The sequence below is a fragment of the Trachemys scripta genome, chromosome 1, assembly GCF_013100865.1.
Source record: "Trachemys scripta elegans isolate TJP31775 chromosome 1, CAS_Tse_1.0, whole genome shotgun sequence".
NCBI lineage: Eukaryota > Metazoa > Chordata > Testudines > Emydidae > Trachemys > Trachemys scripta.
In genome coordinates, this window is record NC_048298.1 from 23,905,569 (window position 1) to 23,921,032 (window position 15,464).

At 44.0% G+C, this 15,464-nt stretch overlaps 1 protein-coding gene across 1 annotated transcript in view; it reads right to left on the reverse strand.

The window, feature by feature from the left end:
- Positions 1-15,464, reverse strand: part of FBXL13 (F-box and leucine rich repeat protein 13) — a 177,193-nt gene that overhangs the window by 53,169 nt on the left and 108,560 nt on the right. The window lies entirely within an intron of this gene.

Here is a 15,464-nt window from a genome sequence, read left to right on the forward strand (position 1 = left end):
CAGGACACCTGGGAGTTCATAACATGCCTGAATGCATGAAGTAATCCAGGATGAAATTATCTGGGTGAAGATGGGAAGGCCCTTCATTCTCTGTGCTATCACTATGAACAGCTGAATCGATCTGCAGAATGGTTTGGTCCTTTGTACATAGAAAGGTAGAGCCCATGTAACATCCAAAGAGTGTAGGCACTGTTCCTCTCTGTTTGCATGCGGCTTAGGGTAGAATACCAGCAGAAAGATTGCTTGACTGCAGTTGAATTGTGAAACCACCTTAGGGAGGAACAATGGGTGTGGACGCAGCTGTACGTTATCCTTGAAGATCATATATTGGCATTCCGACATAAGGGCCTGGATCTCTGAAACCCTTCTGGCTGAAGTGATGGCCACTAAGAAGGCCACTTTTCAGGAGAGGTTCAACGACCACATTGCTAACGGCTCAAATAGTGGACCTGTGAGCTTCGACGGGATAAGGTTTAGATCCCAGGGAGGAATAGGTTCTCTTACTGGGGGGTATACCCTCTCCAGGCCTTTAACAAAATGCATAACCATCTTGTGCAAAAAAACAGATTGGTTGTTAACCTTGGGATGGAAGGCTGAGATGGCTGCAAGGTGAATCTTGACTGAAGAGAGGGCCAAACTTTGTTTCAGAAGCAAATGGTACTCCAAAATGAACTGTAGTGAGGACTAAATAGATGGAATTCCCCATTGGGAGGACCAGATGGAGAATCATTTCCATTTTGCAAGGTAGATGGCCTTGGAGGAGGGTTTTCTACTGCCTAGTAGGACTCTATGGACTTGCGCCAAGCAAGCTTGCTCTCAGGATTCAGCCATGGAGATTTCAGACTGTCAGATGGAGAGAGCTGAGGTTTGGTTGGAGCAGTCAACTGTGGTCTAGGGCGATCAGGTCCAGGTGTAGCGGAAGCAGTAATGGGGCCTCCACCGAAAGGCCTAGGAGGGTGGTGAACCAATGTTGTCTGGGCCATGCCAGAGCATGAGAATGACCTGTGTTCAGTCCCGCTTGATCTTCATCAGAACCTTGTGTATCAACGGGGTAGGAGGGAATGCATAATACAGTCAATTTCTCCATGACAACAGGAATGTGTCTATTAGAGACCCTGGGCTGTAGTCTTACGGGGAGCAAAACTGGTGTCATTTCCTGTTGTTTCAGGTAGCAAACAGGTCTATAAGGGGAGTCCCCACCATTGGAAGATGCCCTTTGTGATGTCCGATTGGAGAGACCACTTGTGATGAGAGGAGAAAGACTTGCTGAGTTGATTCACCAGCTGGTTCTGCATTCCCAGAAGGTAGAACGCTTGTAGACTGTACAATGCAAAGCTCCCACAGCTGGATTGCTTCCTGATATAGGGGGAAGAGAGTGCTCCACCCTGTCTGTTGATGTAGAACATGGCTGTTGTGTTGTCTGTCAGAACCAAAATGATCTTATTTGTAATGTGAAGTAGGAATGCCTGACAGGCTAGGCTAACTGCCCTGAGCTCCCTGACATTGATATGGAGGGAAAGCTCTTCTTGAGACTAGAGGCCCTGAGTCCAGAGGGACCCTAAGTGGGCTCCCCAGCCTAGGACTGATGTGTTGGATACTAGTGACATTGATGGTTAAGGCTGCGAGAAGAGAACCCCTGCATATACTATGCAGGGATTCAGCCACCACGTAAGTGAATCAAGGACCTGAGTGGGAACAGTGAGCACCAAGTTCAGGCGAAGATGCAAGGGAGAGTATTCCGTGGTCAACCAAGCTTGCAGAGGTTGGAGACATAGCCTCGCATATTGCCCTATGTATCTGCATGAAGCTTTCTGGCCCAGAAGGCTCAGACACTTTTGTGCCGTTGTGATTGGGTGAGCCTGGAGGGACCTTATCTGGGCAGTAATTGACCAAAAACGATCTTCCAGAAAGTAGAGCCCTCGTCTGCAAGGAGTCGAGAACTGCACCAATGAACTCTATCCTTTGGACAGGGACAAGGGTGGCTTTCTGGTCGATTATCAGTAGACAGGTCAATTGGATGAGATGGATGTCGGATTCCACCTGAGCTCTCAACCAACCTCTGACTAGCTAGTCGTCAAGGTATGGGAATATATGAACTCCCTTTTTTCTGAGGAAAGCCGCCACCACCACGATGCATTTGGTGAAGATCTGTGGGGTGGCTGACTGGCTGAACAGTAGAACCACAATCCAGAGGGAGCAGGTTTGTATAATTTTTGGTGGTGCACAGAATGGGTCCAAGTCCCCACACACACATCTGCCTAAGGCTCTGGGAGGAAGTTTGGGTTTGGGAGGGGTGCAGGCTCTGGGATGGAGTTTGGGTGCTGGGTGCAGGCTCTGGACTGGGTCAGGGGTTTGGGGTGAAGGAGGGGGTGCGGGCTCTGGAAGGGAATTTGGATGCAGGAGGGTTTTGAGGTGCAGGCTCTGGGAGAGAGTTTGGGTGCGGACTCTGGGCTGGGACAGGGGGTTGGGTGCAGGAGGGGGTGTGGGAGGAGGTTTGGGGTGCTGGGTGCAGGAGGGGTGCTGGGTATGAGCTCTGGGTTGGCACAGAGGGTTAGGGTGCGGGGCAGGGGACTGGGCCGGGGATGAGGAGTTTGAGGTGCAGCAGCAGGCTGCCCCGGGGTAGGGGCAGGAGGTCAAAGAGGAGGACTCCCCCCAGCCCTCTCCCCGTCGACAGCAGCGAGCTCTGGGGGAGGGGAGAGCCCTCCTTCCCCGGCCCAACAATCACCCAAGCCCGCCCCAGGCTGCTGCTCAGGAGGTCCAGCCAGGATAAGCCCCACCCCACAGTCGACTCAGAGTCACCTGCTGGGGTGGGGGACTGCCATGGGCCTCCTCCCTCTGCAGGTGCAGCAGCTGCCTCAGCGTGCCCCCAGCGCTGCTCCCTTGTAGCCGTCGACGGTCCCTGGCCACTGCAAATGCCTCCACAGTCAACGGTATTGAGAACTGACCTGTACGCTGTCTACCTGAAAAAGATGCTTCCTGTGCTGGCATCAGCGGAACTTGAGGAGGTACCGAAGCTGAAGACAACTGCTGTTGAAGTGCCAGGGAGGAAGAGTGGCCCAATGCAGGTCTCACTCTATCATGGTCTCCATGCCTACTTGTCTTTGGCACCACAGATTGACTCTTCTACTGCTGCTTTCTATGTTTCTTCTTGGCACCAGAGATGAAGATCGGTGCCAGGACTCACGACCAATAGGAGTAGAGCTCCGCACTGAAGCTGAGGTGCTTGGTGCCAAGTCCAAGAAGCACGGTTCTGAAGCAGGACTTAGGGCTGCCTCCATGAGAAGGACCTTCAACCTTGCTTCCCGGTCCTTCTTGGTGTGGGGTTTGAAGTCCCTGCAAATCTGGCAGCAGTCTTTCCTATGAGATTCTTCTAAGCACTTGAGACAACTTGAGCGCAAGTCACTCAATGGCATTGACTTGCCACAGGAAGTGCAAGGCTTGATGCCCAATGACTGAGGCATGCCCTGGCTCTGGGAAGGTGGACAACCTTGCTAACAAAGAGCGGAGGCGTCCAAAACTATCTATTAAAACTATTCAACTATTTGAACTAACTACTAACTACCAAACTACAGTAACTATTTACGCTAAAAAAACAGGAAAAGCCACTAGGAGGAATTGCCTGAGCAATGAAAGGAGTTCCAGCAACTGTCCTGGGCGGTAAGAAGGAAATGAAGGGGAACGGGGTCGGCAGGGCCCTTTATACCAGTGCTATGAATATACGGCACCAGACTGTGCTGGAGCCGACCTGACAGATACCACTAGAGTAGAATATTCCAGAGACAGTCCTTGGGGCGTGCACAAACCTATATTGGAATGGACATGTGCAAGCACTCGAAGAACAGTACGGTAAGAGCCAGAGGTATGTTCCAGTACTGCAGAATTGCTTGTACCTCCATACTGAGTGAACCATAAAATGTATCAATTCAAACTATTAAACAAGTAAAGAATCTGTATATAGTACTAGTGTAACACATTATTATAATTGTAGAGGCTTGAGATGTTTGACTTGGCACTTTAAAGAACTAAATAGTGGTTCATCTAGCACTTCAGAGGAGAGAGTATTTCAAAATCTAAATCCTGGTATGAATTTTACAGCCTTCTCTTATCTCTACTATGGACCTAGCCCAAGCCCTGGAATGCTTGGAATCCAGATCAGAATTTTATGGCTCAAGCCCATTTTTAAAATACCAGTAAATATTTTTGAACAACATAAAACATAATAAACATGTTTTCATTTTTTTCTGAATTTAAGTGCTGTCTTCTGAGAACTGGTTCATCTAACATTATAAATTAGAGAACTTCAAAAGAATTTGTAGTAGTGATGATAATAATACCTAGGTCTTATATAGTGCTTTTACATCAGTAGATCTCAAAGTGCTTCACATTCTTCTTAATATATTAATCCTCACAACACCGGTGAGGCAGGGCAGTGCTATTATCACCATTTTCACACATGGGGAACTCAGGCACTGAGAGGCTAAGTGACTTGCCCAAAATCACACAGAAAGTCAGTGGTGGAGCAGGGAATTGAACCGTACTTTATTAGTTCATGTAATTTCCAATTATGCTGGTTTTTCAGCCTGATGAGATTCTATAAAGGTAAAGTTAAAGTCATACATAATGAATAAATCATGCCTTCCATGGGTACATCTACATAGCAAAGAAAAACCTGTGATGAGATCGTCCTCTCACTCATGATTCCATAAGGGCAATGAAGAGTCTGGGAGATTTCCTAAAGGGTTTTGCTCTCTGAGCCCTGGTCTACACTACGAGGTTAGGTCGAATTTAGCCGCGTTAGGTCGATTTTATAATGAATGCGTCTTCACAACCAACCCCGTTCCACCAACCTAAAGGGCTCTTAAAATCGACTGCTGTACTCCTTCCCGATGAGGGGAGTAGCGCTAAAAGCGACCTTCCTGGGTTGAATATGGGATAGTGTAGATGCAGCTCCTATGTGACCACTCTGGACAGCACTTTCAACTCTGAAGCACTAGCCATGTACACAGGAAAAGCACCGGGAAGTTTTGAATTTCATTTCCTGTTTGGTCAGCGTGGTGAGCTCAGCAGAACAGGTGACCATACAGTCCCCGAATCGCAAATGAGCTCCAGCATGGAGCGAACAGGAACACTGGATCTGATTGCTGTATGGGGAGAAGAATCTGTGCAGGCAGAACTCCAACCCAGCAGAATAAATGCTGATATATATGCCAAAATCGCACAGGGCATGATGGACAGAGGCTACACAGGGGATGCACAGCAGTGTGAAAATTAAGATGCTCAGGCAAGCCTACCAAAAGACAAAGGAAGCAAACGGTCGCTCCAGGTCAGAGACCCAAACATCTCGCTTCTCTGATCAGCTGCATGCCATTCGAGCGGGAGACCCTACCAACACTCTCTGTGGACACCTGCAAGGAGGAAGCCTCACACAACACGGATGAGGATTTTGTGGATGAGGAAGAGGAGGACGAGAAGGAGAATGCGCAGCAGGCAAGCGGAAAATCCGTTCTCCCTGGTAGCCAGGACCTTTTCCTCACCCTGGAGCCAATACCCTCTCAGGGCCTATTGTTCCCAGACCCTGAAGGTGGAGAAGGCATCTTTGGTGAGTGCACATTTGCAATGACACTACAGGAGTTAAAAGCAATTGTGTTTAATGTTTGATTTGGCCTGAACAATTGGGATGCATTCAAGGCCAGGACAGCTAATGGAAAAGTCTGTTAACATGTCTGGAGAAGGAGCAGGAATCCTCCAAGGACATCTCCATGAAGCTCTCCTGAAGGTACCCTGAAAGCCTTTGCAGAAGGTTTCTGGGGAGGGCTGCCTTATTTTGTCCTCCATGGTAGGACACTTTACCACACCAAGCCAGTAGCAAGTGGTCTGGAATCATTGCAGCACAAAGCATGGCAGTGAATGGTCCTGGGTTTTGGTCACATTCATGCAACATTCAGTCTTTATCTTTCTGTGTCAGCCTCAGTAGAGTCATATCATTCATGGTCACCTGGTTGAAATAAGGGAAGTTTTGTAAGGGAACAGTAATCTCCTCTGTTTGCTGATCCCCGACACATTAGACCCCAGGCATGCTGGGGTAGGGGTGTGCTGCACATCCACCCCAAAACCGCAGCCCCTCCTTTTAAATGGCAAACACAACCAGCATTGGTTGCTCAGGGAAAGGAGGGCGCTGCAGTTTGAAACCATTCCCACATGTTATGAACATGGAAGAAGCCAACCCCACGTACTCTTTGGCTTACCATGGCTGCCTGGAAACCGAATTCTGTTGCCCAGCCGTGTGTGATGTGTCACCATATCCACAGGTGCTCAATATAAAAGGCAAAATGTGACCTTGTACCTAAAACACATGTGCTGCTTGCTGTGAACTGCCTGATTCACTGTGAAAGAGTCTCCTTTTGTTCTCAGAAATGTATCTTCTTTAAAGTCTACTCTCCCTTCCTCCTCCCTCCCCCGCAGCTGCAAATGCTTCTAGGCTCCCCACATCAACGCCATCCCTGAGGTTATCGCAGATTAGAAGGAGAAAAAAACGCACTTGCGATGACATGTTTTCAGAGCTCATGGCATCCTCCTGCACTGAAAGGGAACAGCTGAATGCATGGAGGCATTCGGTGGCAGAGGCCAGGAAAGCATACAGTGAGCGTGACTGGAATACAGAGGAGGAGATGCTGAGGCTAATGGGGGAGCAAACGGACATGATGAGGCGTCTGGTGGAGCTGCAGGAAAGGCAACTAGATTACAGACCACTGCTGCAGCCATTGTGTAACCGCCTATCCTCCTCACCAAGTTCCATATCCTCCTCACCCAGACGCCCAAAAATGCGGGGGGGGGGGAGGCTCCGGGCACCCTGCCTCTCAACTCCAGGGGATGGCCCAAGCAACAGAAGGCTGTCATTCACAGCTTTAATTTGTAGCTGTGGGGGCCAGCAGCAGTTCACTGGCTGCTCAATGCTAACATCCACCTCTGTGCCTGCTTCTGTGCAACCTTGTTCCAGCTGCCCCTGCCTTGTTCCCAGACTTGCCTCTGTCCTGCCCCCAGACTTGCCTCTGTCCTGCCCTTACTTTGAATCCCTCCTAGCCTTCTACCTTCAGTTCCTGCTCTCTGGTTTGACCCTTGGCTTCTGACTACTGATTCCAGCTCTGACCCTACTTGTCAATTCCTGATGCCCTCTCTGACCATTAGGCTAGACTGCCTTCAGCCAGCTCAGCTGACACCCCCACATTAAAAGAGAGATGGAATTTTCCCCAGTAACTGCCCTTCAGCAAAGAACTTCCACCTGCATGGAAGATATGAGCAGTGAAGGAAAGGGCTGGTCTCTGCCTTCATCCGTCACTGGTGGGAAGGGGGGAAGAGGACATTAGGAGAGGTGAACCTATTGCAGAGAAGTCAGAAATTCAGCTGGGCAATGAAGGTTTGGTAAGGGCAGCAAAGACTGATTTGGGGAGGAGCTGGAAAAGTGGTATGCTGACAAACAGTCTCCATTAAGGATGAAGAGAGGCTACAGATGATGGACATAAGGACTGGAAACTCACATAGTACTGATGAAAACAGCAGGTGGAGAGGGTTGTAGCAACAAGGGATGTGCAGCAGCTGGGAAGGGACTGTGATTCAGAACAGGGTATGGAGGAATGGAGAAAATGCTGAACTGAGAATTGGACACTAAGAGACACAAAAAGGGTTGCAGAAATTGGGCATAGTAGTCAGGAGCATTCAAATTTAGCTATGCAGATGGGTAAGAGCAGCATGGGTGTAGCCCACAAGTTTCTGAAGTTCAATAAACTTTTCACTAAATTAAACTATTACTGAAAAGACTTTTAATCTCTTTCTCTGGAAAAACATTGTTTTCTAAACAAGGGCAAGCTGATACCACAAATAGCAGCAGTTGAGTTTATTACTCAGTACAAAGCCAAAAACAATTATACTGAGCCAGCCAATAAGATCACCGTTCAGAACTTTTTTTGGGGGGGTGGAGGGAGAAACTCTGACAAAGTATTTTTTTAACTGTGGAATAATGGCTGTAAGGCACAAAGCTGAGGAAATTCAGCTGTGAAACGGGCTTTAAAAGGAGATTAGAATAATTTAGTTAGTCCACATTTAGGGCCTGCTGCAATATTATACATATTTACACCTTGTGCCTTATTCTCATAAATAAATATATCAGATAAATCTTATTTTTGGACAGTATCTGCCAACTACATATTGAAAAGGTACTTTTTATTACAGAAGAACCAATATCGGGTCACTCTTAAGAGACAGAACACTATGTGTGGGAAATGTTGTATAAAGAACCACAAAACAATTGCATAGTCAATTTATTTTGAATTTCAATGTCTTTAATAGACCCCCTTATGTTTGAGATTCTTCAAGAGCCTGTAACTGGAACTTAATACTGCATTTCTTAGCTGCAGCTGCCATGCTGAGAATTCCCTTGTGGAAATGGTGGGGGTAGTAGAGGGGGAACTCACAGAGGTCATAAAACTGGTGCAGCCAACTCCTAAGCCAACACGCTCACCCCCACCTCAGTGTACAGTACAGCATGCTGGGGAAGGAAAGAGTGATGTTGACCAATTCTCAGCTGGCGTATGATTTCTTAGTAACTACAGCCAACCAATATAAGTTAAAACAACCTCCAGGCTGTTTTAACTTTCACTGTGGATAAGGTAGTTGCAGTCTGAGAATCAATGAGTTATTCTTTGACATGCCACCTTCGTTCCCCCACATGCTGACCAGATCTTGGCACAGGAGAAAATCTGGTCTCAAATTTCTTGAAAATCTTCCTGCCTCTTATTTAACTGAAAATACTTTTTCTGAGTTGGCTAGGTAAATCAATCTAATATGACAATGAATGACTTTCATTTCTTTTGTACACTGCCATTTCTGCAATACTGAGCCTGATAGTGAAAAATCTTCCCACCAAAAAACCACCAATTGGTTTGTGGCAGCAGCAGGGAGAAGAAATCTTTAGCTTCATGGACTCCTCATTTCTTGCTGTCTAAGCTCCAAAATACAGCTGTCAGCCACATGGAAGTCTTTGGATTGTGCCAAAACTATCCCAGGGTGACTGATCATCAGTCAGCCAGGAAAGACATGTATCCAGTGTTGCCCTGAGACTCAGTGAGTTTTCTGACAGCTTTTTCCATGATTTTATATATGACAACTGGCCTACATGGAATATGTAATTTTGCGTGTGGGACATGAGTAGTTTTGGTCAATCACGCAGTGCCTAAAAGAAGCATTACAATACACTGCCAAGGGCATGTATCCCTAAGGAATGGGTGTATAATCCACAACTGCATAGCCAAGAGGCCCCCAAATGTTTTATAGGCTACCAGCCATTGAGGATGCTTTCTGTTGGCTCTCCCTTTTCTTAAGCAACAAATGTACTATACTGTAGCAAGAATTTGCCCTGTGATTTTTATGAAAGTGTTAAGGTCCTCTGACAAAGATTTTTGTATTATTTTGGATAGCTATTGAGAAACAATACATATTCTACTTATTATTCCCTCCCAAAAATAATTTGCTATAGGATATTTCCATATCTTGTACAACAGATTTCCATTCTCTTCTCTATTTTTTTTTCATTTACAGTACTGCTGCTTTTTCATTCTAACAGGTATCCAGTATGCTGTACATGCCATTTTGTAATGAATTCGTTTAACTTTTAGGTCGGTGGTAGATCTATTGGTGTTCTGCACAACTTGTTCGACAGTTTGCTGTTAGCAAGGCAATATTACTCTTTACTCCACGCTTCCCTTAATTTGCTTGGTGGACATTAGCTGATATAAGGAGAAAGCTACAGATTGTTATCTTTGTCAATATAGCAACATATACCATTAACAAAGTTTGGTTGGGACTGTCAGTTCATTAATTAGTGACGATCTGTTCTATTATTTGCCTTACTTGCAGATATTATTCTGGCTTCTTTCCCAACTGTCTCTCTTTCTGAACTTTGAAAATGAAAAGAAAGCTTATTCTATGGAATAGTTGGTTTGTATATTTCATTCCTTTTATTATCAATTGAGTGACAAGATTTTTCTCTAAAGAACATCAATTATATTTTATATTTATGTAAAGCCTTTTATCCCAAAGCAATTTATCAACTATATACATACAGGAACCTCCAGAGTGGGAGTCAATGGAAACACAGAACAATGGGATGAACGGACAAGTATTAGTCAGGAAACAACAACAAAATCCCTATACTTTTATTAAAAGTACCATGGAATCTTTAAGATCCATATAGAGGAGACAGGACCTTAGTTTTTAAGGTCTCATGCAGACACTCAGCTAGTAAACTGCAAGGAACTCAATTAATCTACCTCAGAAAGATGAAGGACTCCATAAATCTTCCCAGGTTTCATAGATTCCAGAGTTTAGAAGGGAGTGAGGGACTATGTGAATGGATCAAATAAAGAGTCTCTAGTTCATCAGTAACATTAAAAAACTACTGTACATTTTATTTTTGCTTAGAGAAAAACAAGCGGTATTCTGTAATTAACTATTTAGCAAAATATCCAAGCCCCCTTCCTCAATTCATAATCCTGGAGTATCTGAGGTCTACAGCCACAACCTTCACATTTTTTCTAAGAGAGCAGGCTTTATATAGAATTCTACTATCCCCTCACCAAATTTTCTTATAGTATAATAGCAATCCACTTGCAGTTTCTCCTAAAAACAAACCACAATCTCCAATATGTCTAATCTGTTATGTCTTCATTTAGGTCTGTATCAAAAAGATCTCTTCTCAGATTAAACATAATACACATTTGGGTTGATGCTACATATAGCAGGACCACCTCACACTAACCTCAGAAGGCCCATTTTACACTGCAAATGAGAAGGCCTATTTACGCCTCCTGATGAGGAGAAGAAAGAGAGAACACTCCATACTCATACATGCTCACATAGGGAAGGTAGTTAGCACTCCTGTTTTCTTAAGCAAAAAATCCCCAAATCCTCATAGAAATATGACTTTCCAGCTACCCTAGGGGAGGTAGAGAAAAGCTGGTCTTCTGCCTCCTCCTACCCTTCTCCAGGATTCCACTTTCAGGGATTCACCAACACCACCACAGTTAGCAAGTACAAAGTATATCAAAGCGCAGTCCACAGATTCAATTCAAATGTTCCTAAAAGTAAACTTCTGCTCCATCTTTTATCCCATAATCAGATAACAGTTGTGAGTGAGAGGAATTTATCCCTTCAGATTTTGAACCTATGTATTTCAAACCTGTTGTTTAGACTGCCCTGCAGTTCTAAAGATACTGAGTTACTCCACAGTTTTCCCTAAAATGTTAAGGAAGGTGGAGGCAAGCCAATAAATAGTTTCTATAGGCACCCTGAGCGTAGATAAAATCTGGAATTGTTAAATTACACTGCTCTACAGCCAAAATGCTTCTGAAATAAATGTAGTCAAACTTTACTAATTCTGGGTCACTGAGAACGAAAATGATGCTTAAAATTGTTGATTGGCTCTAGTTTTCAAGATATGCTATTGGGTCAATATATACGACCCTTGACTTGGGAATGGTGGAGGATAAGTGAGTTATAAAGGGAAGGTATCTCAATTTAAACTAGAAATGACTAAAATACATCTTTGACTGGATCTATGAATAAATCTATGACTGGGTTTGGACAGTACTTGCTTTTTAGGCAAAACAATGAATGATGCAATCTGAAGCTGGTATTGCATCATACATGATATGAATTGCATCATGTTATTCCTAGAAGTCATGTATGATGCAATCATAACGAAGCTTACATCACTCTGCTGAACAAATTGCCCTATATCAGCTCTAGAAATCATACAGTGTCATGCTCTCTTATTTGTCAGTGTTTGATTTTGCAAAGGGACACATTTCTGTTTAGCCAAAGTGAGCAGAGATGCCTCGTACTTGTGTGAACAGTGCAGATACCTTCTGCTATGTTTGTGGTGAAGTGACTTTTGCATCACAAGAGCACAGTATAACCACTATGGTTAAGAAAGCCTATCACCTTTATTTTGGCGGCAAAATTGGAGATCAGGACAAGAGGTGGGCCCCACACATATGCTGCAACACTTGTGCAACAAATCTTCGCCAGTGGTTGAACAGGAAAAGGAAATCTATGCCTTTTGCAGTGCCAATGATTTGGAGAGAGCCAACAGATCATACCAGCAATTGTTACTTCTGCATGGTGTCTCCAGTTGGGAAAGGTGTGTCAAAGAAGAAAAAGTGGACTGTGCATTATCCAAACATTCCATCAGCTATACGCCCAGTACCCCACGGAGAAGGACTGCCGGTTCCTGATGCACCAGAATCATTCTCACTTGAGTCAGACAAGGAAGAGGAAGAGGATGAAACTTCTGGTCCTGAACCATCAATGTCACAGGACCCACATTTTCTCCCATCCTCCTCCTCTGAACCACACCTCATAACACAAGGTGAACTGAATGACCTTGTCAGGGATTTGGAACTACCCAAGAGTAAGGCAGAGCTGTTGGGCTCCAGACTACAGCAGTGGAATCTCCTGACAGGTGATGTTAGGGTTTCCATGTTCCGTGACCATCAAAAGGATCTTGTCCCATTCTTCTTCATGGAAGGTGATCTTGTAGCCTGCAACAACATCGATGGTGTGATGGCAACCCTCAACATCGTTCACGATCCAGATGAGTGGAGACTGTTCATTGATTCATTGAAGACAAGTCTTAAAGCTGTTTTACTGCATAATAGCAATGTTTTGCCATCAATTCCAGTTGGTCATGCAATCCATATGAAGGAAACCTATGACAACATGAAACAACTTTTGAGGTGCATAAACTATGACCAACATCAGTGGCAGCTTTGTGGCGATTTGAAGATTGTTGCTCTCTTGCTTGGTCTGCAGACTGGATACACAAAGTACTGCTGTTTTCTCTGCGAATGGGATAGTCGTGCAAGAGATTCCCACTACATCAAGAAAGATTGGCCACTCCGACAATCATTGGAGCCTGGGAGGAAAAGTGTTCAGCATCCACCACTTGTTGAATCAAGGAAGATTTTGTTACTACCCTTACACATCAAGCTGGGTCTGATGAAGAACTTTGTCAAGGCCATTGACAAAACACAAGCAAGCAAACAGCTTTCAAGTACCTCCGTGGAAAATTTCCAAGGTTAAGTGAAGCTAAGATAAAGGAAGGTGTCTTTGTTGATCCTCAGATTCATGAACTTCTTCGAGATGATGCATTTGACCATGCACTGTGTGGCAAGGAAAAGACGGCATGGAAAGCCTTCCAGTTAGTGGCAATAAATTTTCTCGGAAACAACAAGGCAGACAACTACAGGTTGTTGGTGGAAACCTCCTCAAGGCATACAAAAGCCTTGGTTGCAACATGTCACTAAAGGTACATATTTTGCACTCTCATCTAGATTTTTTTCCACCGAACTGCGGAGCAGTGAGCGATGAGCACAGCGAGCGATTTCACCAGGACATTGCAACAATGGAGAAACTCTATCAGGGCAAATGGAGCTCATCAATGCTTGCAGACTATTGCTGGACAGTGATAAGAGATGCTCCATTTAATGAATACAAGAGACAAGCCAAGAAGCACCGAGTAGACACTGAATAGGACTAAACTATGTACATAATAGTTTTTTGCCTTTTGTTTCACAATAAATTTTATTTATATAACCCTTTTGCTGATTTTTAAAGTGTTACATAAACAGGACAGGTGAAATATTATCATGTAAAGCAACCATAAACGCATGAAAAGACCTAGATTTACAATTTATGGTTAAAACTCTACTATTACACAATATACATAGACATAAAATGTAAAAACTTAAATATCTTAGAAACAGTATCCAATCAGTTGTTTTAATTGTCATATTTGAATTCAGCAGATCAAAATACATAATAAATAGCACATTTTATCTCTGAAGCAGACGACTTCTCAAAAATTGTAAACCAGTGTTATTACTTTTGGTATTAATTTGGATGAAGTTAAGGTGAGTAGATGCTTTCAGAGAAGGGAACATATAGGTGCAGAAATAAAAAATGTACGCCATTCTTTTTAAAGTAATCCTGGAATTATCCCTAGTTGTGGTATTCCCAAGAAGAAATGAGTTAATTAGTTCTTCAGAAAGTGCCTTCCAAGTTTTTCATAGTGCCTTTGATTAGGGTTGCCAGGCGTCCGGTTTTCGACCGGAACACCCGGTCGAAAATGGACCCTGGTGGCTCTGGTCAGCACCGCCGACCAGGCCATTAAAAGTCCAGTCAGTGGTGCTGTGGGTCTAAGCCAGGCTAGTCCCTACCTGTCCTGGCACCGCGCTGCACCCCGGAAGTGGGCAGCAGGTCTGGGTACTAGGCGGGAGGGGGGAGCCAGGAGGATCCGCGTGTTGCCCCCACCCTGAGAACTCGCTCTGCACTCCCATTGGCTGGGAAATGCGGCCAATGGGAGCTGGGGTGGTGGTGCCTGAGGGCGAGAGCAGCGCGTGGAAATTTAAAATGCATTGCTGGATCAGGGTCTATGGTCTTTGACACATTAAAAGTTTCAATCTGATAAATACAATCTATAGCAATATTTTGATATGGGTATTAATTCTGATTCAATGTATGAATTTTACATTTTCTAAATCTAACTTTTTTTAATAATGCCTACTGCTTCAAGGTATATCATCTCCACACCTACCTTTTTAAATAATTTTTCCCAGCCTATAATTCCTTTGATATTACTATCTTGCCTTAAAGCTAGGCCTAATGAGAGAACAGTCAGTCTGGTTGTTATGAAGTAGACTGGAAGATGTGGGTTCAATTCCTAGCATAAGCATCCTGTGTAACCTTGGACAAGTTACTTTCTGTCCCTTAGCTCTCCATTTGGAAAATGGGGATCATAATCCCCTGATTCTCAAGCACATTATTTCTTAGATGCTACAGTGATGACAACAATTTAAGTATGCAGATGGATAGACAGAATGGTTCTATTAAAATATTGAGCCATGAAGGAAAGAGGAGGCAAACATATCATATAGGGGAGAATTTATGTGGAGGCTCTTTGTTAAAATATTGGCGGTATATTACTGCTACATAGTCTAGCATTTTACAGTGCTTTAAGAAAAGATACATCAGGATATAGCATATATCTGAAAGTCTTCGAAATACTGAGCACTTAGTACTAAAAATTTTAGCAGGAAAATAAAATAAACTCCCCAAGTTATTAGCCATTTTTAAATTGCAGAATTACACATTATTTAGTTTTCATTTGAAAATTACTTTGTAAGTAGTATTAGAAAGCTCACTGGTAGATTGATTTCCTTTTCAGGAATTTCGGTGCAAGCTCTCCCATAAAGATTTTTGTTTGTTGATATCTTGGTATAAACTGTATTTTCAAGGCTCTGGATTTTAAATTTCACATTGTATACATAGTAACACAACACAAAATTAGTCTATTTTAAGTCTGCAAAAAATAATGCTTGTTTTTATTATGCGATTAAGTACTTTTTGTTTAT